At 39.6% G+C, this 27817-nt stretch overlaps 1 long non-coding RNA gene across 1 annotated transcript in view; it reads right to left on the bottom strand.

The window, feature by feature from the left end:
- Positions 1–4928: 4928 nt before the first annotated feature.
- LOC145791173 (uncharacterized) overlaps positions 4929–27817 on the bottom strand; it is a 37129-nt gene continuing 14240 nt past the window's right edge. Inside the window, exons 3-4 of the long non-coding RNA XR_014331008.1 lie at positions 12150–12274; positions 4929–5193 (exon numbers count right to left, since the gene is read on the bottom strand). This is a non-coding gene — a long non-coding RNA (uncharacterized LOC145791173). The remainder of the gene's footprint in view (positions 5194–12149; positions 12275–27817) is intronic.

Below are 27817 nucleotides of genomic sequence, written 5' to 3'. Positions count from 1 at the left end.
CAGATCCGGCCGAGCTAACCCAACCATCACCACCAGCCTGGCTGGCAATTTCTCCAGTCATTTTAAGCTCCGACGACCCCAGCATTAGGCAACCACTTCCTAGCCACTACCCTCCATCTCTCTCTGTCTCTCTCTCTCTAAGTCAGAGGTTGAGGATGCTGCGGTGTAGGGATCTCGACGGTGAGAGTGAATAGTGGAAAGAGATAGAGGGTGAGACGAAGGAAAAGGTGGGGCATGAGTGGTGCAGAGATCAATCTTCTCTCTGCGATGGTGAGGTACACTACACACGAAGAAGCTAATATATATATATATATATATGCACAATTTTGAATAGCAAAGCCAATAGCAATAGCTTGCTTTACAAGAATAAAAAATTCAAATTTTGTTTTGTCGTGTTTTGTTTTGTTTTTTTTTTGGTCATTTTTGTTTCTTTTTTAGGTTGAGAGTGGGAAAAGAAAATGTTATAAGTCCCAAAATTTCTATCAAATAAATGATCAAATGTCTCATATGAGTGTGGGGTACACAAAATTGCGGACCACACAGCTGTGAGACATTTAATAAAAATTTTGATATCTCTAATATTATCCAATGAAAAAGTAAGTGGGGCCCACAGTAACTTCCGAGTCTAAGTTTGTCTACCATCTGCAACCCGCCTATCGCCTCATCTATCCAAATAAAATGGTTGCTTTTTATTTTTTATATTCCTTGCAAATAGTGGTAGTACTAGTCCAATAAATTATACTTGCATTGCATTGAGAAAATAATATATATATATATATATATGTATATATTATTTTTTATTTTATCTAAAATGATAATATTATATGTTACGAGTTTAAAAAATTAAAGATTGCATCAAATTTTTTTACTCATAAAATATATAATTTTTAACAAAATTTTAAACATATTAATTAAAAAATAAAATAAAACTAGTCATTAAAATTATTGTTAGTGTTGAAAAATTATACAAAAATGCATTAAAATTCATAAAAGTATTTTTGAATATGTAAAGAGCGTATAGAAATTATATATTTATTATTTGTCATTAGTAAGATTCATTAAAAAGATAGGAAAACTGTATTTCAGTAGAATAGTAAAAAGAATTATTTTATGATGATGTAAATTTTTTGTGTGCATGATTGAAATTCACAACTTCTAACGCTAAACCCTACCAACAATTCTCCTTCACAGCCCCTTTACCCAAATAATAACCTCTACCGTGTCTTGTCTAAGTATGATCATGGGGTCAGGTTTGGGACAGATTTATAAAAATTCGCCCCCGCCTCATATCATTTCGGGAGTGAGGCAAATCGGAGAGTGACAGAAGCGGAGCGGGTGCGGGTGAGAGGAAGATAATTTTTTAAGTTGAAAAATAAAAATGTTGATGAAAATTATATTATAAAAGTTAGAAAATAAATGAATAAAAATTAATATTAAATATAATATTTTAGTATTTTACCTTTGTTTTAATGAAAAATAAATATATTATATATTATATACATAAAAATATAAATATATTTAACAAATATAGTCGAGGCGAGGTTTGGGTGGAACGGGACGGTAGAAGCAAAACCCGTTTCCGCCCCTTTTTTTAATGGGGGGAATCTATGCGGGACGGGGGATACAGGTGCAGAGCGGGGTAGAGAAAAATGACAATCCTGCCCACCATGACCCAACAATACTCCCTGCTCCCATTCCGCCGTGCTTCTCAATTTTATCCCCATTGAGAACCAATCCCACTCCCTTCTATTAACATATTAATTTAATTTTACATTTGAAAAAAATTGAGGTAAAATTATTTTTTTTATTAATTCACTTTATTTTTTCAAAAAATCAAATCCATTCAAAAAAATAGTGTGTATCATACCTCCAATTAATTTGGATGAAAAAATTAACAGTAACAAGCATTCTGATTATAATTAAACTATAGAGGATAAAATACTTCAACCCCTAATCTTAAGAAAATAAAATAAATTTAACCCAAATTTTAATTTAGAATATGACATAAATTTATCACAAAATATATTTATACATATAAATATCAAGTTATATGAAAAGTTTCAGGGTTTTAAAAACATTGAAAGGACAGGATTTAAAAAATTGAAAATGTTACAAAAAGGATTTGTGTCAAACAGTACTGTGGACTGTATTGTTCCACTACAAAAACGTACAAATTCCACCACACAACTCACCTCTGGTCTCCAAATCTCACCGCCTCATTAGACAGCCATTGCCAGCGGTAGAGGAAGTTTCACGACGATGAGATATTAGGGTTTAGGGTACAGAGATATTTTTGTAATTTTGAAATAACAAAAAAAATAAAAATAAAATAGAATTATATGTATAGTCTCTCTATATAAACCGTCTTCTCTCACTCTTTCCTCCTTACTCTCTCTTCTCACCTTTCTCTGATCTCGTGCATACTATGGCGGTTAAACGAGCTTACCAGATTGTTTCTATGGTGAAGATTCTTCGGGAGAAGTTCGTCATTATCTTTACCTCCTATTTTTGCAACACCAGAGACACATCCTTCTTCTTCTTCTCCTCCTCCTCCTTCTCCTCCTCCATTGTTCTTCTTCGCTTCTCGGTTCTTCTTCTTTTCTTCCAATTTCTTTTCCAGCATTTGGCGCAGCCCGCTATCGCGTCCTACCAAATTACCTAGACAAAATTGCCTACCAAGAGGAAGTCTCAAGGAAGGAAGGCTAATGGAATATTCTGGAAGCTGCTGGAAGACTTGAGAAAATATGGGAATATGGTACATAATTCTATAATATACATGAAAGGATCTAAGAATAAGTTAATCTTCAAGTGAATATTAGAGGGATGGAAGCAACAGTAGCTTCTAGAACCTCCTAGAGAAATGGAGATTGTAAAAGATTCTTGTACCTACTTCTAAAATAAGGTAGATGTTTGTATAGATATTTTTAGGGAGAATTCTAGAAGCCTCTTGTAGGATAAGAAAAGCTTCCTTGAGATACTTCTTCATAGTCTTTTTCTTTTATGCTTTGGAATATTTTAGAAAGGCCCAAGATGCCTATAAATAGGAGAGGGGCTCATTTGCTCCATCAATAATCCAAGAGTTGTAAAGCTTTCTCAAAGTCAATACAAAAAGCATTCTCTCAAACTCTCATTTGTCTTCTTACTTGTCTTTCTTACAAGTTTGTGAGTTAGGCTGACTTAGTATCATCAAGTATAAGGCTTGAGATTGTTTAACTGCCGTATGGAGTGCTTAGAAATTACCAAGGTTGTGACCCTGCGCTTACCATAGAACACCTTCATCAGCTTGGCTTTCACCATGAAAGCTGCTTCATGTCACTTCAACAGCAAACACGATTAATCAAACATATTGCATCATATGTAAAAGAACAGATATCAATAAGTTCAATAAACTCACCCATTGGAGAAGTTTCTCCATCCTTGAAGCTCACTCCGATGATGCCTCGATGAAGAACACGAGAAGTAAACAGTCTGTTTTGATCTGATATAACTTGATTTGATGTATATGTATATGTTCTTATCTCTTTTTATTTTTTCTTCTTTATATTATGAAGCTCCTTTGGACCATATGGCATGTCTCTTGGTGATTCAAGGAATGCTTGATAACCTCATCAAAACTGGTACAAATGTGGAGTCAATTCACAAGGACAAATTCAAGGATGCCATCTGGACTCTTTGGAAAATTGTGAGTGGCATTGACGGACTAGAAATGAAGACTGAAATTATTGATATTGCACCTAATGTTCGTGGAATAAATGCTGGATTACAAACCTAGATTCTACTTGAGACTCTTTCTCTCTCTGTCATGGATTTGTTTTGTTTTTGTTTATTTGATTTTATGTTCTTTGGAATTTTGATTTTTTTTTAATCTAATTTTTGCCCTAATCGAATTGGGATGTGCTTTGGCATTTCACAGCAACTGTTTTCTCTCTCTCTCTCTCTCTCTCTCTACTTTGAGGGATTGTATTTTTACAACTTAGTGAAGGACTATATTGAAACAATAGTGTGAATATGGGCCACCAAAGTAAAATTATAAAAGTTGGAGACGAGAAGTATAATTTATTCTTTCTTTGTTTTTTTTAATCTTTCATGTTTTTCCACATTTTTTTTTCAATTACTAAAAGCTTATTTGATTGTCTCAAAATTATATATTTGATTATTTTAAAACAAACTTTTTAATTAATAATTAATGTGTATTTGATTTTGTCATGAACTTTTTAATTTAATAATTATTTTTACTATTTTATGCGGAAAAAAATTTCATTTATAGATATGTCTAATTTAAATGTATTTAAAAAGTATAGTAAAATTGGTGTTTTAAATTTTTTTTTTTATTGGTATTGATTTTATTAATAAAACGAGTAATTTGTTGAGCAACAAGAAAGTTAATTTCATAATTAGAAGTGATAATTTATATTTTAAATAAATCTGTGTTTGTAATTTACACTTGAATATATTGAGTTTACTATTTGTCAGAATTTTTTTTTTAAAAAAAGGAAAAATAAATTTAAAGTTTTGTCCCAATTCGTTGTTCACAAATTTGGGAATAGGTTAGGCTTGACTTAAATACACTGTCATCCCGTTCTTATTTCAATCTTCCAGTTTCATTCATTTGTTTACCTTGTAAGGCATGAAAAAAATGAATAAAATAAAAATCACGCTTTGCTCCCAAGTGTTTGTAATGTACATGATGAATTCTCAAGAAAATTATGAGTTACCCTGTTAAGGCATGCAAGAAAATTTCATAAACACAAAATAAATAAATAAATAAAAGCTATTTACAATCTAATCTAATCGAAAACTTTATTGCAGGCAAGCAACATTTTATCTGCCTAAGCAAAACACTGCTATTTTAATATTTTAAAAATTGCAAAGCATTTTACAAGATATGAACTAGCTTGATTGCAAACATCTCTCATATATATATATATATATATATATGTATAAATATATGACAACAAACTTTAACTTGCAAAATTGCTTAAACTGAAGTATTGTTCTAACTAGATAATTACTCCATCCATACATAATAGTCTCTGATCTGAGGCATAATTTATAGACTTCGGTGTGCTCAGGACATTCACGAAGTAGTGGCAAGGGGGATAGCAGCACGACATATAGGAGAGCCTACTTAAATTGGGGACAATTGTTGATATAGAATTGACAAAATCTATTATTTTCATCCTCGCTAAGGCACTGCACAATTCAAGAAAGAGAAACAATTATTATAAATCTGGACTTCATGTTTATGTAACACTAACTTGTTTAGTACAAACACACTAGTTAATTAAATAATTCCAAATGCAATGAGAGAATACTTCTCCAATAAAAACGAAGTATGGAATAAAATGAAAGAATGAGAATATTTATCTGTCATTGAATATATATATTGAGGTTATTTATAACATCTCATACCAAAGAAAAAAAGACAATAAACACACGAGAAAGCACATAAAACATTTTCCCTATTCATCACAATATAGTATACAATTGGAAGATTGAAGGTAGCTCCTTTTAGACTGTGTTTTAGATCATAGATTTGTAACAAATAAAATACAGAGAACTATTCCCTCCCAAAAAATTTCAAACTCCAAGCATAGTGTCTTAGGAAAATAAACCAAACGAACTTGAAAATGATGACAACTATTAATCAGTATCGATAAATCACACATAAAAAGAGATCATACATAACATAGGAAAAAGTTCATATTTTGCTTGATAAAAAAGGGAAGGAGTGATAAATAGTAGCAATCCTCCTTGAGTGTGACCAATGAAGCCGCTACCTGCTAGTGAGCCGGACAAGAAGGACTTAGATGGGTTTGAGAAAGTGGGGGTTATAGCATGCAGGGGATTTGCATTTGCCATAGCTTGACACCAACCCCACCAAGGTCCTAACTGTTACATTTTTTTCTTGGCAACCCCGTTTAACAAAACTCCTTTCAGTTGTATTTGTTTTCACATTTTTATTTCAGTAAGGTTATGAGTGTTTAGATGCGAATCCAACCCGAATCTTGCCTTTGTCAATTTCCATAGATCAAAACCGAGGTTGTAAGAGGATCAAGTTTTCCAGATTTTCTAATTTTGGTCGTCCTGCTCGAGCAGGGAAAGGGACGCTCGAGCGGGGATTGCAAGCTCACAGCATCTCTGCTTTGCCTGAAAAAGTACTGGATGGTGTGATTCTCCGCTCGAGCGTGGAAACTTCCGCTCGAGCGTGAAGCCTATATGAATCCCACAATTTTGAAGCCTCCGGTCGAGTGGGAAGTCCCATGCTCGAGCGGACCACGCGGACACAGATTCTTGGATTTCTATAAGGAATTGGTTTTCTTCAAAAACTAGGATTACTTTGGATTTCTATAAGTAGTTGGTTTTCTCCCAAAACTTGACAAGTCCTCCAGATCTTCTTTTTGGATTCTAAGGTTTATATCTGGGGATATTTTGCTAGTTTTCTTTGATGTTTTGATTGAGTATTCAACTCATGGTTTAAAGAGTATACATCAAAGGATTTGTGTTTGTTCTACACAAAAGAGAGAGTTGTTCTTCGGTGGATTCTGAAGAATTCGAGCCTGAAGCTTTGGTGGATTTCGGAGTGGCTCATCGGCAAGACAATTCCGAGGTGAAGACGGGGTTGGAAGAGACACATAGAGGTTGGTTCAATTCGGGCGTGGATTCGCTAGGTAATTGAGAGTATACCTGTGTAATTCCTTTGTATCTTCTTAGTGGATTGTTTTGTGGCTGTTGCTCGTGGTTTTTTTTATCACAATTGGAGGTGTCCAATTGTGGTTTTTCCACGTAAAATCGTTGTGTCGTTTTGTCTTGATTATTTGATTGGGATTGTTGTTACTGCTTAAAATTGATACATAATCACAAATCAACATCTAGAGGATTTCTAAATTTTTCAATTGGTATCAAAGCAGGTCGCTCTATTTTTTTTTGTTTTACAAATCTATTAGAGCGAGATCTTGTTTGATTTGTGATACTAGATACAATTCGTGAGGGAAATTCTATGGTTTGACCACCCCTACTTGACGGATCCAATTATTCTTTTTGGAAAGCTCGGATGAGATTGTTTTTAAAATCTATTGATGAAAAAATTTGGCAATCTGTCATGAATGGGTGGACCGAACCAACAATTATTGTTGATGGAGTAACTGTCCCCAAACCAATTGAAAAGTGGGACACAATTGATTACCAAAATAGTAGCTGGAATAGTAAAGCTATCAATTCTCTCTTTTGCGCTATCACACCTGAAGAGTTTAGTCGAATTTGTAATTGTGAAGTCGCAAAAGAGGCTTGGGATATCTTACAAACTATTCATGAGGGCACTCCTTCTATGAAACGCTCAAAACTTCAAAGGCTCACATCTAGTTTCAAAAACCTTTCAATGAAAGATAATGAGACCTTTGATGAATTTTATGCGAAGTTGAGTGACATTGTAAATTCCAGCTTCAATTTAGGTGAAAAAATACCATAATCCAAAGTTGTGGGAAAAATTTTGAGATCCTTGCCCGATCGGTTCCAACCAAAAGTTACGGCTATTGAAGAGGCTCAAGATGTTGACAACCTCAAGCTAGATCAGTTGGTTGGAAATCTCCAAACTTATGAGGCACATAGGAATTTCAAAAAGAAACAAAGAGATATTGCTTTTAGTAGTGCTCATAGAGTTGGAAAGGATTTTGATGAGGACTGTGAGATAGATTCCAAGATTGCGGCTGCTTTTGTTAAACAATTTAAAAAATATTTTTTGAAAAAGAATCCTAATCTTTTGGAATCTACTCATACTCATAAATCTAAAGGCAAAGATAAACTCAAAATTAATTCTATAGCTAAGAAGGAGAAAGGAAAAATACAAGGGAACTCTGAAAGAGTCCAATGCTATGAATGCCAAGGATTTGGCCACTTTGCTTTAGAATGCCCCACTCGTTTGAAGAAGAAGAAAGCCCTCGCCATCACTTGGGATGATGAATCAGAATCTGATGAAGATGAAAGTGACAACGAAGATCAAGGCGAAGGAAGACATAAATAATTCATTGCTTTCATGGCGGCTTCTGAAACTGAAGGACAAAAAGAGTATCCGAAGAGCCCGGTTGAGAATACCACTGATGATGAATCCTCGGGAAGTGATGATGAAGAGCTTGAGCAAGCTTATGAAAAGTTGTATAAGGAATCTCTTAAGCTATCCAAATTGAATGACAAACTCACTATGAAACTCACAGCATGTGAAAGTGACAATATCAAACTAAAGGAGGAGATTTCCGAGGCTAGGATTGAAGTCATCAAGATTTCTAATGATCGACAAGCTCTTTGTGCAAAACTCTTGACTTGTGAGACAGAGAGGAATGAGCTACAGCAAATCTATGCAACATATGAAGAAAAAATTGAAACTCTCGAGATGTCTCAAGTTGCTTTGGAAGAACTAATCATCAAGAAAGAGGAAGAACTCAAGTGTGCTATGGCTACCATTGGTCTTTGGAACAAAGGATCAAAGACGTTGGACAATATCATTGGGTCTCAACAAATTTGTTCTGACAAGAGTGGCATTGGGTTTGGTGGTAAGAAAGAGCAAAAACAGAGTGTTTCCTCATCTCATGATACAAGAACTCAAGGAAAGGGGAAACACAAAATTCAACATAAGGATGGACTTCTCAAACTTCCTAGAGTTGGTAAGGTAAAAGAAAAGAAGGAACACCCTGTTTTTATTTGTCATCATTGTGGTATGCATTGTCATATTCGCCCTTATTGTTATAAGTTGCATGGGAAAGTGTATTTGCCTAGACCTAAAAATAGGATTTGGAAACCACGTCGAGACAGGTCCCCATTGCAGGCGAAAGGAACCACAACGTCAAGACACCACCCAAGAACCGCCGTTCTCACAACATTGTTCATTCTAAAGCGGTTTGGGTGAGAAAACTTGACTTGTGTTAATTTGGTTATTCATTTTAGTTTTGGGGGTTGTGTTTTTTTTTTTTTTTTTTTTTTTGAGTCATTGAGTGTATGCTTGTTCATTTTATGTCTTGCTTTGTTTAAAAAAAAAAAAAATCCTAAAAATATTTTCTTAAGTATGGTTTTGCAAGCTTGAAATTTTTGAGTGGTCCTTGGTGCATATTGGAATTGATGAGAATATCCATTACATGTTAATATATGTGTGCTTTCTGTGGTCATTACTCATTTTGGAGTGCGTGTTTTTTGATTAGTATGTCTCATTCTGTACACACTCTTGGATTAGCAAATTTTGGAGTCTTCCGCCTTAGTGATTTTTTTTTCTATGGACTTCTGTCATTGATCTTTTGCGTTTCTAGAGGAATTGACCTATACTAGCATATCATGGGTGATGTTGAGTTTCTTAACCACATTCCATCTTTTTACACCTCCACGGCTTTCCCCTTAATTCTTTGCAGTCTAGCCATGAGGAAAAGGATACCTCAGAGTCACCAACCAGGCCATCCTTATTATATCCATGCTTCTCTAGTTCGGTTTCCATACTCTTAAGCGTGTCAGCCACCAATGAGTGTGCAAAAGAAAAAGAAAAAGAAAAAGAAAAAGAAAAAGAAAGAGAAGAAGAAAAAATATGCAAAAGAAAGAAAAAAATATGCAAAAGAAAGAAAGAAAAAAAAAGAAAAGATTCATTGATTGAGGGGGAGCCTCCGCCTTTACTCACCAAATACCCCTTGATTCCTAGTGGTTTGACTTTCCTTTGTTGTGCTTAGATTCTCTTGCCAGAGGTCCAATTTCCATATCACTACTAGGATTGAATCTAGTGTTTGTCGAACTCCAAGAGTCACACACACACTTTTATCATGGGATCTATGCTTTTCACATAATGCATCATTTTCTTTCATGAGGAGTCTTCTACAGACTGTGCACATTGTGTTTACTAGTAATTGTGCTTCTTGGATAGTCTTGTGTGTTTTAAGGTACTAATCTGAAATTTCTTGCTTGCTCCACCATATTATTTTTGTCGTTTTCTTCTTGTTCTCTGTTTTCAGTGTTTGTGGTTGCTTTTAGTGAGGGGGAGTTTGGTTCATCTTGATTTGGGTTGGTAAGGGAGTTTGGTTTTTCATTACAAGAGTTTGTTAGCATGAACACTTTGTTTTGTTTGGTAAGGGAGATTGGCTATAGTTGTTTTGCATGTTGCTATGCACTGTTTGCGTATTTTCCTTCTTGCATGTTCCTGGTATTTACATCGTCATATCATTGCTTGTGTGGTTTATGATCTTACTTTTGTTGTTTGAGAGTTGTTTTTCATGAGTCTTAGTTTTTCATCTATTCATGTTTTCCATCTCATGTTTCAAGAAAATCGTGTCATATGTCTATTGCTTTTTCATATACTCTTGTGGGACTAATAGTTGTTTTAGAGAGTGTGGCACTAATAACTGTTTTACAGATCATGACCTTGAGAAAGAAGTTGGCTTTTGTTGGCTGTAATGGGTTGGGGTGTTTAGAATTTTATTTGTTAGGAGTGTTTTGTCACGGCATTGCCAAAGGGGGAGATTGTTAGGTTTTATTCTTGGCAACCCCGTTTGACAAAACTCCTTTCAATTGTATTTGTTTTCGCATTTTTATTTCAGTATGGCTATGAGTGTTTAGATGCGAATCCAACCCGAATCGTGCCTTTGTCAATTTCCATAGATCAAAACCGAGGTTGTAAGAGGATCAAGTTTTCCAGATTTTCTAATTTTGGTCGTCCCGCTCGAGCGGGGAAAGGGATGCTAGAGTGGGGATTGCAAGCTCACAACATCTCTGCTTCGCCTGAAAATGTATTGGATGGTGTGATTCTCCGCTCGAGCGTGGAAATTTCTGCTCGAGCGTAAAGCCTATATGAATCCCATAATTTTGAAGCCTCTGGTCGAGTGGGAAGTCCCACGCTCGAGCGGACCGCGCGGACACAGATTCTTGGATTTCTATAAGGAATTGGTTTTCTTCCAAAACTATGATTACTTTGGATTTCTATAAGTAGTTGGTTTTCTCCCAAAACTTGACAAGTCCTCCAGATCTTCTTTTTGGATTCTAAGGTTTATATCTGGGGATATTTTGATGTTTTGATTGAGTATTCAACTCATGTTTTAAAGAGTATACATCAAAGGATTTTTTATTTGTTCTACACAAAAGAGAGAGTTGTTCTTCGGTGGATTCTGAAGAATTCGAGCCTGAAGCCTTGGTGGATTCCGGAGTGGCTCATCGTCAAGACAATTCCGAAGTGAAGACGGGGTTGGAAGAGACACATAGAGGTTGGTTCAATTCGGGCGTGGATTCGCTAGGTAATTGAGAGTATACCTGTGTAATTCCTTTATATCTTCTTAGTGGATTATTTTGTGGCTATTGCCTGTGGTTTTTTTTTATCACAATTGGAGGTGTCCAATTGTGGTTTTTTCACATAAAATCGTTGTGTCGTTTTGTTTTGATTGTTTGATTGGGATTGTTGTTACTGCTTAAAATTGATACATAATCACAAATCAACATCTAGGGGATTTCTAGATTTTTCACTAACGAGTGGAGGTCAGAAGCACAGGTGGATGGGAACCACATTGCCCCCATGAAGCCTTGAACCCAAAGCCACTTGCTCACCAAACCCAGTGGAAATGAGCCCATTGGTGGTATGAAAGAGTTAAAATAATCCATGCATAATGGGTTTTTGTTTCTCTTTCCAGCAAAGTAATTAATGATTTTACCTATGATTTTAAGCAAACTAATTTAAGGATCAATTCCGATTTCAAGTCAAGTTATGAATTTGATGCAGTCCTAGGTTCAATAATATGAATTATGTTTACATAAATAGGATAACTTAATAGATATAACCAAGGACTACATCAAATTCATATTCATTGTTTCCTATCCCACCATATTCATTATTTACAAGCTATAATAACAAAATGAATAAGAGAAACGAATGATTAACATGATAATGTATTTGTCTTCAACATTGACATTGTTTCTTGATCCATAGGATTGAAAAGGATAATACATTTTGATCATAAAACTCAATAGACAAGGAAATAATTGAAATGGGGATTCAAAATAAGAATGAATTAAAACCATATATTCTACCGTAAACTACACATTCCATATTTTTCATTCTCAATTTTTAAAAGCAAGAAAACGATTATTATAGCACATGAACAAATATCTACAAGTTCCTAATGTAAACACAGTTTTACCTTCTTGTACTTCTCATAAGCTATTCTGCACTTTCTAGGGTCCGTATCCCTTTTATGATTTATGTAATCTTCAATATAGGCAAAACCTGCAGCAGTTGATTCTTTCTGGAGAGATTCCCAACGCTCTGCATTAAAAAGTAAAACCCAACTCACCTCACCCATGTAGATAACAAAAAATAATTCGGTTAAATTACAAATATACTCCTTAAGATTTATCAAAAATACAAATTTCCATCATGATTTGAGAAATTACAAATATCCCTTGTCAGCGTTTGTCTTTTAATAGAACTAATAAAAAATATAAAATGCCTACATACCCACAGCACCTCCATCATCCAAACTCCTCTACCCTTTGTCCACCCTCAACTGCCACCCCCCCCCCCCCCCGGCCGGCTTTCCCATGTCCAACCAACACCCTTTGGCAGCCATGGACGAGAAAGCTACAAAAATTTCTATATTACCTTCGTTCTCTACTTAGCCTCAATCCCTTTGTTCCTTTTCATTCTCTCCCACTTTATCATACCACCATGAACAATTGGTTTAAATTTTAATACACTCTTTTCTCACAAGATTAAGTTGTTGGAACCTAAGTAGCACAAACACAAATATGCCAACATTGTGATTTTCAAAAAATACAGAACACGACACACTTAGGATAAAAATAATAAAACAAGTAATTACATTAAAAGGCAATATATTTCACATTCATGTGACAATTACATTATAAAAAATGCAGAACCATATAAAACATTGTAATACATATGATGCAATCATCTTACAAATGTTTCCAAACATATTTAGAGTGTGCAAGTTGTGCTCTAAAGAATACAAAACATTGTTATTCTAATGGGATTCATCACATAGGACTTGTTCAAAGGGTTCAAGAAATGTGGCCCAAGTGTCCGCAAAGAATTGTTATTATGAATTTAATTTTTCAATTAAAACAAGATGAAGTAGTGTCGGACATGCTTTTAAGAGTGTTCGAAGAGTCTCGGTGTCAGACATAACACGCTTCCTCCGCAAAAGTATCAATGGGTTGGAATAATAGCTTTGTGTTTCATGGGTTGTATGTCACTTCCATGGAATGTCCAATCAGAATAAAGAGCACCCTTCAAGTTTCACCCCACCTCCTTTTCACTCTCTCCCACTTTATCACCACCATCAACAATTGGTTTAATACAAGCTCTTTTCTTAGGAGAAGTTGCTGGAATAATAGCTTTGAATCTATTTGGCGCAATTTATTTCAGCTGCTTATAGATTTTTTTTATTTGCTAGACCGTTTGGTGCAACTTTTGCTTACAACTTGGTAAGTAAAAATAGCTTAATAATCTGAAAAAAAAAAAAAAAAAAAAAAAAAAAAAACTGATTATTTGAAAGCAGGTGAACGGATGTTATTGGCTTGTAAGCTTACAATAAGCTTGCACCAAACAGACCCTTTGTGTTTATGGAATGTCGATTCAGAATAAAGAACACAATCAAGTGTAACAAAAGGGTTAGCGTGTTTTGACGACCACACTGTTTGTCAAACAAGAATCTACAAATTGCCAGTATCGTTGTCTTCCAAATTCAATTTGATAGAACCCATTTTAGCCACCAGCTTTAACAGTGGTAGACCTTGAACAAGTAAAGCCCTGCTCAGCAATCACACCATCTAATCATTGATTCACCATTGTTGAAGTAGATGTACATCATTTGAGAGGTTCAACACAGTCATTACAATAGCTGCCCCTTGGAGATTTGGGTCAAATTTCAACTATGTCGAGGAGGGGTTCTGACTACTAAATTTGAAAATGGTTGGTTGTTTTATGTTTGTATCAATAAAGGATAATCAAGTGCCACAAGTAGGTTAGCGGGCTTTCAAGACCACACTGTTTCTATGTTGATATTCCCTCTTCAAGTGGCACAAGTGCTCCGTCTTGAAATGTTGTTTTCCTATGCTTCTTTCTCGTGCACCAGATATGTTACTAATAGCTAAGGGTGAGGGATTAGCATCCATGGACAAGAAGGCTAAAACAAAAGAGAATAAAGCTAGGGTGAATGCTCTACTAATCAGGTAGAAGGAACAAATTACCATTTAATGTTTTGATTTGTATTAATATATCTATTGTTAAAAGCGTAGAGAGGGCTGAAAAAAGATTAAGGAGAAATTTTGATTGCCATCTGTGTAAAATTTTAGAGGTTAAATGGTGAATCCATTGTGTTTTTGTTGACTAGTTCAGTGTGGGTTTCGAGTAGCAAGTGTGTGCGTTTTGGGAGTGTGGTGGGTGTGCACTACGTTTTGGCTGAGGCCAAAGATGCTCACTATTAAGATGATTATTAAATTCACAAATAAAATTTTAGACTATATTAAATACTTGACATTTACAAAACAAAAAATACAAAATAAAAAGATAAAAAGCAATAACATATACTGAATACTTTTATAACACTGATCATAGCCATATTGGTCGTAACTTGAGTCATCAAATACCAATTTGGTCGTAACTCTAACCACTTTTACACATAATCAAACATGACCAATTTTTATTTAATAATTTCTTAGCCTCACCAGCACAATGGCCCATAACGAAAAACCACAATGACTCATAACCAACACCAACTTTGACCATAATTAGCATATGGTATACATCATGTGTATTGTATCATGACCCTAACTAAAGGTTTCAAACAAATTAAGATTTTGGAGGGGCCAACTCTTTGCAAGTGATAAAACCAAGACCAAATACGGCATATTTTACAAGAATTTTGAAATGTATAAAGGGGCTTGGAAGATACTCGCCAAAGGTTCAATACATAATCTCACGAGGATGTAGCCTTACTGGTATTTGCAATTTGCAATCATTAACAAAGTTGTATATGCATGTATATGTGAGCATACAACAATGAAAATAAATTGAAAAAGTCATTGGTTTACTTTAAGGGGTCTAGTTGAGGAGGGAAAATGATGAGAAATGAAGAGAATAGGAAAGATGGAGAGAGCTATGAGCAAGCGCTTAGGTATGTTGAAAAATAAAATTGCTAACATCATCTACTTTTGTTATTTAACGGTTGACTAACAAAGGGAGAATTGTCATGGGATTTGAAAGCTCAAGGGCAGTACTTATTTTCTAGAACCTCAAGGTGTCAAATGAAAATTTGATAAACCTCAAGGGTGTTTTTATAACTTTCCCAAACATTTTCTAAATGAAAATAAAATGAATAAACATAAAGTTGGACAACTTTAATTGGAAAACAAAATAAACCGTAGCATGAAATCAAAAGGTCAAACTTACCATTTTGTCTTTGAACCCTTCTTCGAACAACTGGGATTGCATACATGATGCATGAGAAAAAATAACTATAGATAACTAAAATATGGTATCTATAAAGATCAAGGGGGTTAACAATAGGCTACTTGTGCCATCAAACAAATGTCGATGACTAAAGCATGAGAAATTCAATTACAGCATACAGTGTCAACATTAATAAAAACAAGCTTTTCCAAACCAAAAAAAAAAACAACTTAGCTAGTCCAAACCTATATATATAAATTAAACAAAAGCCTCTGTGGCTGGTCACTCCTTGTCAAAATTATTCAAAGCTTGTCTGAAAGAATTTCCAATGATAAGCTTCTAACTGAGAATTCTCGCTGGCTTATTGGAGATGGAACTGAAGCTCACTTTTGGACAGATAACTAGTTACTGGATAAGTCATTAATATAATATGCTATAGTCAATCATCTTTGCTTTCCTAAAATTTAAGACCCTTTCAGATTTCAGACCAATCAATCTTCGTAACTTTAGTTACAAGGTGATCACGCTAGGTTGAATTCTTCCTATCGTAATCTCGACCACCACTCTCTCATACTGCTAATGCAAAATACACACACACATACAAAAAGAAAAAGAAAAACTACCTAACTTACTTTAAAGGTACATGCGCCCTTAAGAAAGTTGGTAGGAGAATGGTTATGGGCTTGTGATGACAAGTGCACCCTATCAGCTGCCTTACAGACAAGTTCTGCGATAGATTGAGATCACAATTCCTAATGAACATATCAAAATCCTTCATCCTTCAAGTAACTGTAATAACCCTCACCACTGTTTACTGATAAACTACTGATCACTGCTAAACTGAGACTGAACATGATTAGTAATTGAATTGATTGAAATACTGAACTGACTGATTGAATGTGCTAGTTTAAATGCATTTCTATCTGTTTGACTGTTAAATTATCTGTCCATGTTTTATGCTTTAAACTGCAAATTGAAGGCCTTATTGGCGGCCGAATCTGAAATTGATTAGTGATATGTATTAATCGTAATTTATGTGATTTTATGGCATATTTATCTGAGTTGTGATTTGGTATGATTAAATTAGATTAGAATGAGCTAAATTACATAAGTTACCCTATTTACCATTGTAGACGCGCCCGCGTGGGGCCCTTCGCTACAGCTCGGACTCGATTTTGTTGTCACGGTTCTTAATCTTGAACCAAAGAGTCCAAATCCGGCAAATCGTTTTGAGAAACAGATTTTTTGAAAAGAAGTACCAAACATGGACTGCTTTGCCAGATACAGAGTCGCCACCTAAATATTTTTAAAATGGAGAAATTTAGGAAACCCTGACTCGGTGCCGAAGGCCACATGTCCGTCACCACCGGAGTTGTCTCGGCTCGGGAGCTTGGGTACGATCGGGGAAGGTCAGCTATGAGCACCCCCTTTCGTCCGGTCCGAAGACCGGCCTCTACTAACCATGATATTCGATTTTGAAAACGTTATGTGTTCTTATTCCATTTATTAGCCTAGAATTACTATGTTATGCGCGCAGCAAACAAGTATAGACTAGATTGCCTAATTTGGAAACAAGCATTGCATATCCGTTTGTTTCTTGAAAAACGTTTTGGAATTCGCTACTCGCGAGTAGGCTAAAACACGGATTTTAATGAGTTTTTCCAACTCATGCAATCTAACCTTCACCCACAGGCATTCAAACAGTAATATCACATATGCATCTAGCCACATGGTAAACATACTGTCATGGTAGCATTCACACGCATGCGATATGCTAAAGCATTAAAATACTTACATAGTACTCCGTGCCAAAACAAAGAACTTGTTAGCAAACATGCATGATCCAAGTCCATGTTAAGTGCCTAATGCATCGCATACAAAATGTTGCTAGAGTAGGCTCGGCTAGTCTATGAATGACATATGAAAATGCACAACTAACATGTATTCAGTTTGGAATTTGAAATACAGATGCAGTTAGCGTGATGTACCGAGCCCGGTGCATGCGAGACAAATATATGGATGCACGCATGCATAGCATAAGGTATGCTAATTTAAACATGCCCTAATCTACCATCATAAGCAGGTAAATAAAAGGGAAGAAAGAAGTGGGGGTTGGAAGACATTCACACACTCACCCACACTTATTACAAATTTGCCCTCACTCGGAGGGACCGAATAAATATTACAAATTAATTAACTACGCAAGCTAATTAAATATTACAAATTGCCTAATCAACTAAGAAAATTGATTAATCTAGGAAAAGCAGTAAACCGCCTCGGCAGGAGAGCTCGATGCAATGCACGCTCGGTCTTGCTCGGAAATGCACCGCCATGCATAGGCTGCCTCTGTTTTCCTTCCTTTACTCCTCTGGAGGCTGCCAAAATCTCAAAACTGGTTCCTTGGACACTGAGGAGTGCCACCGGTTGAATGGAACTGTCACCGGCAGTGTGTTATGGCCATCGGCACAAAATGAAGCTGTCGGCAGAGAAGGGATTGCCGGTCGGCACTTGACGCTGCCGGTCGGCAAAGTGTTCCTGCAGAATCTGCAATTGACAGCAACAGAGGGCAAGGCAAAGCATGGCAGCACAATTCAAAGCATATATGCACCATTCATGTCCCTTATCATGTTTGTGACTCAAAGGGGCATGTGTCTCGATTCTCGGACCACCAATCACGCATTTCCATGCATGATGGCCCAAAGAATCAAGTATGCAACTTTCATGTCAAATGAAATGCAAACCAAACACACAAAATCAAGGCCCAATTCCTATCACCAAGTCAAGGAACAAGGCATGCATGCAAGATGCAAGGTAACCTAAGCATGCGAGCTAAGGATGCAACATGGCATGGCAAGGCACTTATGCAAGCATACAAGCAAACATGAGGCAATACCAACCAATGAAAAGGTGGTCTAAAACATGATTTGGGCAGCTCTAGTTAGGCCTAAAACAAGGGCCAAAGTGCTATAATGAGGGACCAAATACACATGCACACATACACATGTTGAAAGGCCAACACTTAGGCACAAATTGGACAACTCTCAAACACATTTGAAAGAAGGTAATCATGGACATGTAGCATGCAACATAAGCATTGAAAATCATGTTAAAACATGGAGCCAAATCAAGCAACAAATCAAGCCAAACATGCAACAAATGGCCTAAGTACTTGAAGCAAGTCAAAGGGACTTGAACCATGGCCAAGCCAACCAAGCCTCACAAGGCTAAGAGGGCTTAAGATAGGTTCAAGACAGACCTAGACCATGCAAAAATGGACTCTTAGATGGCATCTAAGTGGCTCAAATTCAAAGGGATGCACAAGTGCCAAAACATGGAGCATACTACACAAGCTTTCAAAGCATTAAAGATGCGTCCAAGGTAAACATATAGGCATGCAAATGGGACTGAAATGACATGGTAGATGGTTCCAAATCACCAAATCAATACAAAAATGTCATGCTATACATTCACATGCTTAAGGCCAACAAGCCAAAATGCAAAGGGGCTATATGATGCATGCCAAATCCGACCCAAACAACCATGGACAGACCTAGAACATGGCAAAATATGCACACAAGCTTCACAAAACTAAGCCTAAAACATGCTAGGACTAAGGCTAACAACCTAAGGCATATTAAGGCAATATCATGGCATTACATGGTAGGTATGCTAAGCATGCATGGTGTACCAAAACCAACAATAAACAGAGGCATATCATGATATAATAGGCACAAAAAACAGCCAAGGTAAGATCAATACACACTCTAGCATGGTGCTCCCTCAAGAGGCCGAAAATGGTCCATTTCAAGGACAACAAGGGGAGGGGGTGGCCCTCCCCTTTTGGAGACTTCAAGGCACCATCTTCACCACTGAAATCCCTCAAGATTTCAATGGTGAAGAGGCCCAAACACCAAAGTCTCGAAGCTCACTCAAAATAGCACAAAATGGGGCCTTTCAAGGCCTAGGAGGGGTCAAACACCTCCAAACCACAAAACACCCTTAATAAACAATCAAGAGGGTCTAAAAACAGAACTTTTTTGTATTATACACTAAGCTCAAAAACGATTTTAAGATAGGCAAAAACAAGATGCAAAAATGGGGAATAATGGGACTAGATTCTCACCCTTGAAGACCTCTTCAACAATGATGCTCCAATGGCCCTCCTTGGTTTGAATCCAACACCAAAATCAGCCCCTTAGAACCTCAGGAGCCAAAGAAAGGTGAAACACTAGGTGTTTGTGTGCAATAGTAAGGCACAAAACACCTAGAACACAAAGAGAGAAAAAGAGAGATAGGATATGTATGGATTCTAACCCTAAAAACCAGAGCTTCTCTCTGTGTTTTTTGTCTCTAAAATGTCTAAAGTCTCTAACCCTAAAGCCAAGAGACCAAGCCCTCTCTTATAGAGCTTATTGTCTTGTAAAGCTTACAAGACAAGCTTCATAAGAGGGAGATCCCTCCATACACGTGTATGGAGGGGAGCCAAAAGCAAGACAGCTGTCTTAAAATATCTGCAAAAGCAGATGCACAGTAGTCGGCCGGCCAAAAATGCCATTTTGGCAAAAAAGAGTGCCGACCGGCACTAAATAGTGCTGACCGAAAACAAATAGTGCCGGCCGGCAATGTGGCAGCAAAAACCAGCCAGTGGCCTCTAGCCACTGCCGGTGATGTGTGGGGATGCCTGACAAGGCATTCCCTACCCTTCCAAGGCAAAATGCAAGTGTTTGGTGCAAAACCAGACACTAAACAGTCGAGTTTGGAGATCCTGAGGCAAGGCGCGCGAGCCGAGACCTCCGGGAACTCCAAACGAACACAAACTTGGATAATCACCGAGTGTTCAAACGGTGACGTCCAAGTCTTGAGGACGGTCAAAAATGGGGTGTCTACAGTTGCCCCTCTTTGACAGAACTCGAAAGTCATAAAAATGACGAGAGTGAATGTCAAAGCCCAGAGACGACCCATTTTTGACAAGGCCGAAGACTCAGACAAACATGCAAGACAAACAAGGTATGCGCCCGAAGGCAGGGGCAAAATGCAAGACAATGCACGAAGCCGAGCATAGCTTATGATCATACAAAGAAAACTGTAATGAAGCAAACATGCGACAGTTTTAAGCTAGCGTACACCGAACTACACTACAATGCAGAAAGGATGTAAGAGAATTATGCAATTCTCAATACGTCTCACTCGGAGGATACAATACCTGTGCGGCTCGTCTGGTTGCACCAGCCTCAAATGAACCGTACATACAATATCGTGCCTGAAAAGAAAACAAACTTAACAGGTACAATATTGTTAGCAACATGCATGACAATGTAAGAATGGATGCAAAATGATATGCAATATATACAAAACAATGTATAAACAATGCAAATGAAAATGCAATGCAATTGAAACAATGCAAACTATATGCAAAGCAATCGAATCACGATCCAATCACGAGTGGTTCGAGACCACACCTATGTCAAATAGATTGATGGAGGTAACAAGTCTGTCTACCATAGAACGGTCAACTGAACTATGAGCATTGTAGAAAGACACAAGAACGAGTATTGGGGGGGATTGACATAAGTGGGGAAACAACCCGCTGGAGAAAGGACAATGATCCTAATGCCGGATGCAAAAAATACACTACAATGTAATATATATATGGAAATGCTGGGGAGGTGGCAATGGATATGGCACGCGGGCCAAACCAAATCTTGCCTAGGAAAGGCATGTACGCATACAAGCCACGTCTAACATAGAACAGTCTACTGAACTATGCTTCGATACGAGAAGTATGGACACATACCAGACCAAGCTCAATCATGGAAAGGCGCAAGCCATAGGTGGAAGGTGATGCAATGAATGCATGCAATCTAAAATGCAATGGATATGGCACGCGGGCCAAACCAAATCTTGCCTAGGAAAGGCATGTACTCGTACAAGCCATGTCTAACACAGAAAAGGTGCCGCAACCCTCAAACCAACATACCAGCGTGGAATAGGCACGTACACATGCAGAACTGTGTTTTAACGTGAAAAGTAAGGGCACATACCAGACCAAGCTCAACATGGAAAGGCGCAAGCCATAGATGGAAGGTGATGCAATGAATGCATGCAATCTACAATACAATGGATATGGCACGCGGGCCAAACCAAATCTTGCCTAGGAAAGGCATGTACGCATACGAGCCATGTCTAACACAGAAAAGGTGCCGCAACCCTCAAACCAACATACTAGCGTGGAATAGGCGCGTACACATGCAGAACTGTGTTTTAACGTGAAAAGTAAGGGCATATACTAGACCAAGCTCAACATGGAAAGGCGCGAGCCATAGGTGGAAGGTGATGCAATGAATGCATGCAAACTACAATGCAGTATCTACAAATATGCAATGGAATGAATATTTACAAAATGCATAACAATGCAGTATGATGCGATCTACTGGGGAAAATGCAATGGATGCATGCAAGCTACAATGGAAATGCATGACAATGCACTATGATGCAACGACTATGATTGCAACTTTCCCTATCTTACCAACAGGGCGATATACTAGGTTGGTTCAGTATCCAGAACTGAGGCGTAAACATGCCGCCTCAATCTATGGGGCTTCCATACAGATTTCAAGCCGAGGGTACACCTCTGGGTATTTAAACCAGACTTTAGTCTCGGAACTCCCGAACCTTTGCGTTCTAGGCATAAGCCGTTCGAACTCTAGTTTCCACCGTCCCAGTTGGTCTTCTAGGAACTCACCGCAAACATAAGCAGGTGGCTTTACCAGACCACCAAAAGTCGTTCGGGCACGACAAACACCAAAGGAATTTCACCTTCAGAGGATTTAGGGTCTCCTAGACCGGGATGCAAAATGTATGCATAACAATGCACCGAAGGTTTCGCACCTCCAAAGGATTTAAGGTCTCCTAGACCGTGCGTGTTTAAGGTCTCGCCAGACCAGCGCACGTGTTTAAGGTCTCGCCAGACCGCCGCGCGTGTTTAAGGTCTCGCCAGACCGCCTAAGCATGCAGAATTGTGCAAGAATGAGGCACGCATGCTAATGCTAATGACGACACACATACCAGCGGAAATGTGACACGCATGCCGATGCAAATGAAGCATGACGCAAGATGATACAAATGAGACACGCGTGCCTCATAAGATGCAAAATGATACAAGTGTGACACGTATGCCACACAAAATGCAAAATGAAACAAATGAGACACGCGTGCCTCATAATATGCAAAATGATACAAGTGTGACACGTATGCCACACAGAATGCAAAATGAAACAAATGAGACACGCGTGCCTCATAAGATGCAAAATGATACAAGTGTGACACGTATGCCACACGAAATGCAAAATGAAACAAATGAGACACGCGCGCCTCATAAGATGCAAAATGATACAAGTGTGACACGTATGCCACACGAAATGCAAAATGAAACAAATGAGACACGCGCGCCTCATAAGATGCAAAATGATACAAGTGTGACATGTATGCCACGCGGAATGCAAAATGAAACAAATGAGACACGCGTGCCTCATAAAATGCAAAATGATACAAGTGTGACACGTATGCCACACGGAATGCAAAATGAAACAAATGAGACACGCGTGCCTCATAAGATGCAAAATGATACAAGTGTGACACGTATGCCACACAGAATGCAAAATTAAACAAATGAGACACGCATGCCTCATAAAATGCAAGAATGATACAAGTGTGACACGCATGCCACACGGAATGCAAAATTTTGAAAATTGGACTTATACGCTACGCGAAGCCGGTTCTGTATTCAAAACAATGCAATGTACTAACAAGTACAAGTAAGGTGCGCAAGATAGCGCGATAGGGTACATGCAAGATGCAAGTAAGGTGCACAAAACAGTGCGATGCGGTGCGCAAAATAGCGCGAGTGATTTTGAAATGCACAAAACAGTGCGATTGATTTGCGATGCACAAGAAAGCGCGAGTGATTTTGAAATGCACAAAACAGTGCGGTGCGCTAAACAGCGCGATTGACTTGCAATGCACAAAACAGTGCGATGCGCTAAACAGCGCGAGTGATTTTGAAATGCACAAAACAGTGCGGTGCGCTAAACAGCGCGATTGACTTGCAATGCACAAAACAGTGCGATGCGCTAAACAGCGCGAATGATTTTGAAATGCACAAGACAATGCAATGCGCTAAACAGCGCGATTGACTTGCAATGCACAAAACAGCGCGATGCGCTAAACAGCGCGAGTGATTTTGAAATGCACAAGACAGTGCGATGCGCTAAACAGTGCGATTGATTTTGAAATGCACAAAACAGTGCGATGCGCTAAACAGCGCGAGTGATTTTTGAAATGCACAAAACAGTGCGATGCGCAAAACAGCGCGAGTGATTTGAAATGCACAAAACAGTGCGATTGAGGTGCGTAAAATAGCGCGATGCGTTAGACAACGTGAGTGCACAAGACAGTGCGATTGAGGTGCGCAAAATAGCGCGATGCGTTAGACAACGCGAGTGCACACGACAGTGCGATTGATTTGAAATGCACAAGATAGTGCGATTGAGATACAAAGTAAAAATGCACAAGATAGTGCGAGTGAATGCATGTTCTATGCAAACGAGGTGCACAGGCCGATGAAAATGACACAAAATGAAACACGCATGCCCCATAGGATACCAAATGATATAAATGAGACACGCATGCCTCACAAGATGCAAAATGATGCTCAGTGCGACACGTATGCCACACGGAATGTAAAACGATGCTAAGTGTGACACGTATGCCACACGAAATGTAAAATGATGCCAAGTGTGACACGCGTGCCACACGGAATGTAAAATGATGCCAAGTGTGACATGCGTGCCACATGGAATGTAAACGGACTTAAATGCGTAACAACGCACGTGTTTCGGAATGCATGACAATGCATGGAATAAAAATGCAATGACAATGCATGAGAGATGTTCATGACAATGCAAGGGATGCGTGTTACAACGCATGTAGTATGTGCATAACAATGCAACTGTGAGGCGCATGACAGCGCGATGTAATGCACCGAAATAGTGCAATGAACGCGTGTAACGCACATGGGGCAACTTCTGAATTTAAAAGGATACAAAAAGGATACACCTTGCACGAATTCGAGCGCCACGCGCAGAAGACACGACCCGAGGTCACAACGGAGGCCGGTTGAGCGTCGGAGATGCACTTTCTTGCACTTTCTTGAGCTATGAAGACCAGAAACTACTCATATGGCCTAAACAAGGCTGTGGGAACACCACCGGCCTGAAGGGGAGGCCACCGGCTATCCACCGGCTGCAGAATAACTCCATCGGCACAATATTATGCCGGCTGGCACAAAACATTGCCGACCGGCAAAAGTTGCTAAGTCGGGGCAGTTTCGAGATTTCACTTCGGGTGTTTTAAAATAGGGCTTCCAAACCCTATTTTTCATTTCCTCCACTGCCGAAAACCCAAACCCTCTCTTTCTAGAGTGTTTTTCTCTCCTCTTTCGCCCGCTTCTTTGCGTTCTACGCCCGTTTCGTCGTCGGATTCGCAATTTCCTTCGCGTTTCGGACATTTTCAACCGAACAAAACTTTGTTTCGGTGCCTCGTTTGGCGTTCCCGCCTTTTTGGGGTTTGTTCCCCTTGTTTTCCTCTTGATTTCCGTGCCTTTTCACATTCCGGCCTTCTCGGCCATTTTCGACCTTCTCGGGAGTTGACTTTTCGGTTGACTCTTCGTATTCTAGCCCGGTTTTCCTTCCTCCGGCTATTTTCTCATCATTCCTGACATGGCGGACGACATTCCACGCGGCGGGACTCCCCCGGATCACGAGATGGATCCTGGGGTCGAGCTTCTACCTTTGCGCGAGCGCCCGTTCGACCCGGCGACCTACCGACCGGCGATCCATGTTCTGCCCCCCGACGGACTCCGCCAGTTTCAGAGCTTCGAGAGGCACGTGCCACCCGAGCTATTGCTGCGCGAGCCTACCTCCCACCTGTCCTTCGGCGTTTCCGAGGTAACTCTCTTTCCTCTACTTTACTTTCTGCAATGTAGGATACAAAACTGTCGTAGTTAGTTGTACTCTTTAACTACTTGAATCTGATATGCTATACCGTAGTTGACTGTAAACATACATACAACTGACATCTGCTTGAGACTGACACATGCACACACACTGCGCTGGCCCTGAATCACTCAAACAGACTGCACTCACTATATTTCACTGCATACACACCGATACCCGATAGCTGTTCGAACCTGTCAAACTTGCACTCATGCTATATCTGTTCTGAACTACCCAAGCACGCTGACTCATCACACGTTGTAGTTCACTGTAAGCACACCGGCACCCAGTATTTGTCAAAATCTGTTAAACTTGCACGCATGCCACATCTGTATGCTTCTCAAAACTGCATTTTGAATGTTGTCTTGCAATTGTTATTTTCTGTTCACAGGAGGATTCCCATACCATCCGCGGGTATGGGAACACTGGCACTCGGGAGTGGTACGACGAGCTCCCTGACGCGGTCCGTCGCATAGTGGACCGGGCGGGCTTCGGCGCCTTCTGTCGAGGACTCTCCAGGCTTACCACATGCAGACCTCTCCTCGCCGCTCTGGCGGAGAGGTGGTGGGACACCACCGATTCATTTCACTTCTCCACAGCAGGGGACATGACGATGACCCCTTACGCTTCTCGATGCTCACAGGCATCGGGGTAGGGGGTGATCCGATCCCCTTTGATATTGATATGGACGAGTGGACCGCCGCTCAGGTCCATCTGTTGGGGGAGGCCCCACCTCTTGCTCGTCCAGGCTTTGTCCGGTACTCCTGGTTCGAGGTACAGTTTAGGGTCCAGCCTGCTCTCGGTGATGCAGATCCGATGACCCCGGAGGCCGTGGAGAGGTACGCTCGCGGCTTCCTCATGTTTTTATTCGGGACGACCATCTTCGCCGACCGGGCGAACACCGTGCCTCTCTGCCTTCTCAGCGCACTGGTGGACGTCCGAGACATCCTGTATTATGATTGGGGTGGCGCCGCTCTGGCCACCCTCTATGGTTACATGAGCTCAGCTTCCCGCGGCAGCGGCCAGTTGCTCGGAGGCTATTGGCGGGCTTGGGAGGTACATTTCTTCTCCACTTTTCATTTCTGCTTTTCTATCTTTTCTGTACTCTGTACACTGCACACACTGTAGTCTGCTTCATACTTGCTGTATACTGTACACACGGCACACACATACATTCTGCTTTACACTGACTGTACACTGCTCACACTGTACACTCTGCACAATACACTGCACGACACACGGCTCTGCCATTTCTGCTTTATTCTGTATTTTGTTTTATCTGATAAATGCACTGGTATTTACCTTGCAGTTGTGGGTTTACGCCTACTTTCCTAGGCTTGCTCTCGTACCAGTCACAGAGACTCCTCTGGTCGTCCCCTTTTCACGTCGTTTTGACGGGAGATGCACCTGGAGGCCACGAGAGACATTCGGCTTTTTCCGCCGATACTTCGATACCATTACCCCCGCCGAGGTATGTTTTACTTGCAGTTTATTTAAGCTTCGCCTTTCCACTGCATATTTCAAAAACAGTAGATAACAAACTGTATGTCATTTTCAAATCACTTGGCAGCCGTGGGCTCCGTTGCCAGCTGTGACGCGGGATCGGTTCGCCGGTGCGGATGAGACCTCACGTTTCCGGATCTTGCTGGAGGGCCCGGTCTGTCGGGCTTGGTACTTGGGGGAGCGTTTCCTACGCCAGACCCTAGGGTTACCTGAGCAGATAGTCCCAGTTCACCCTCCTGCGGATATGAGGGAGACCGAGGGGCTCACCACCGAGCAGATGGACGATTTCACTATTGGCTGGGAGGAGGCCCGCTTTAGAGGCACCGGCGACTACCGAGAGTATGTGCAGACGTACCTGATGCGACCTCTGAGCGGCGACCGTCGAGCGGAGGGGGCCAAGCCTGTGGCGCTAGCGGCTGGGGCAGGAGTAGGAGCTGGAGCGGGAGCTTCGAGGAGGGCCCGAGTTCGTGGCAGGGGCAGAGCTTAGGGAGGACGGGGGACTGGTTGGCCCGCTCTGCCTGCTGTACTGACTTTCCAAGGGCAGGGTGAGGCGACCTATCAGATCCCCTTCGCCCCTCCGCCAGTTGATCACGAGTTCGTCGGCGTCCCCGACTTGCCTTCGGTATGTATTACTGCATTTTTGTATAGTCATTTCATTTCAGTTTATTTGATATTCCACAGAATATTGATGCATCTGATACTTTTGCAGGCTTCTTCTGCATACACCCGGCAGTCATTGGAGATGAATGCCTCCATGATGGGGATGCTTCAGCGGACTTTTGATCTCCTGGCCCTCTACAGCATTCCGGTATGTTCTTCTGACACTGGCCTCAAACCATTC

The sequence above is a fragment of the Camellia sinensis genome, chromosome 1 (genome assembly GCF_055761805.1).
Source record: "Camellia sinensis isolate YWXY chromosome 1, ASM5576180v1, whole genome shotgun sequence".
NCBI lineage: Eukaryota > Viridiplantae > Streptophyta > Magnoliopsida > Ericales > Theaceae > Camellia > Camellia sinensis.
The sequence above is the reverse complement of the archived record's forward strand: the minus strand, read 5'-3'. Positions and strand labels throughout refer to the sequence as shown.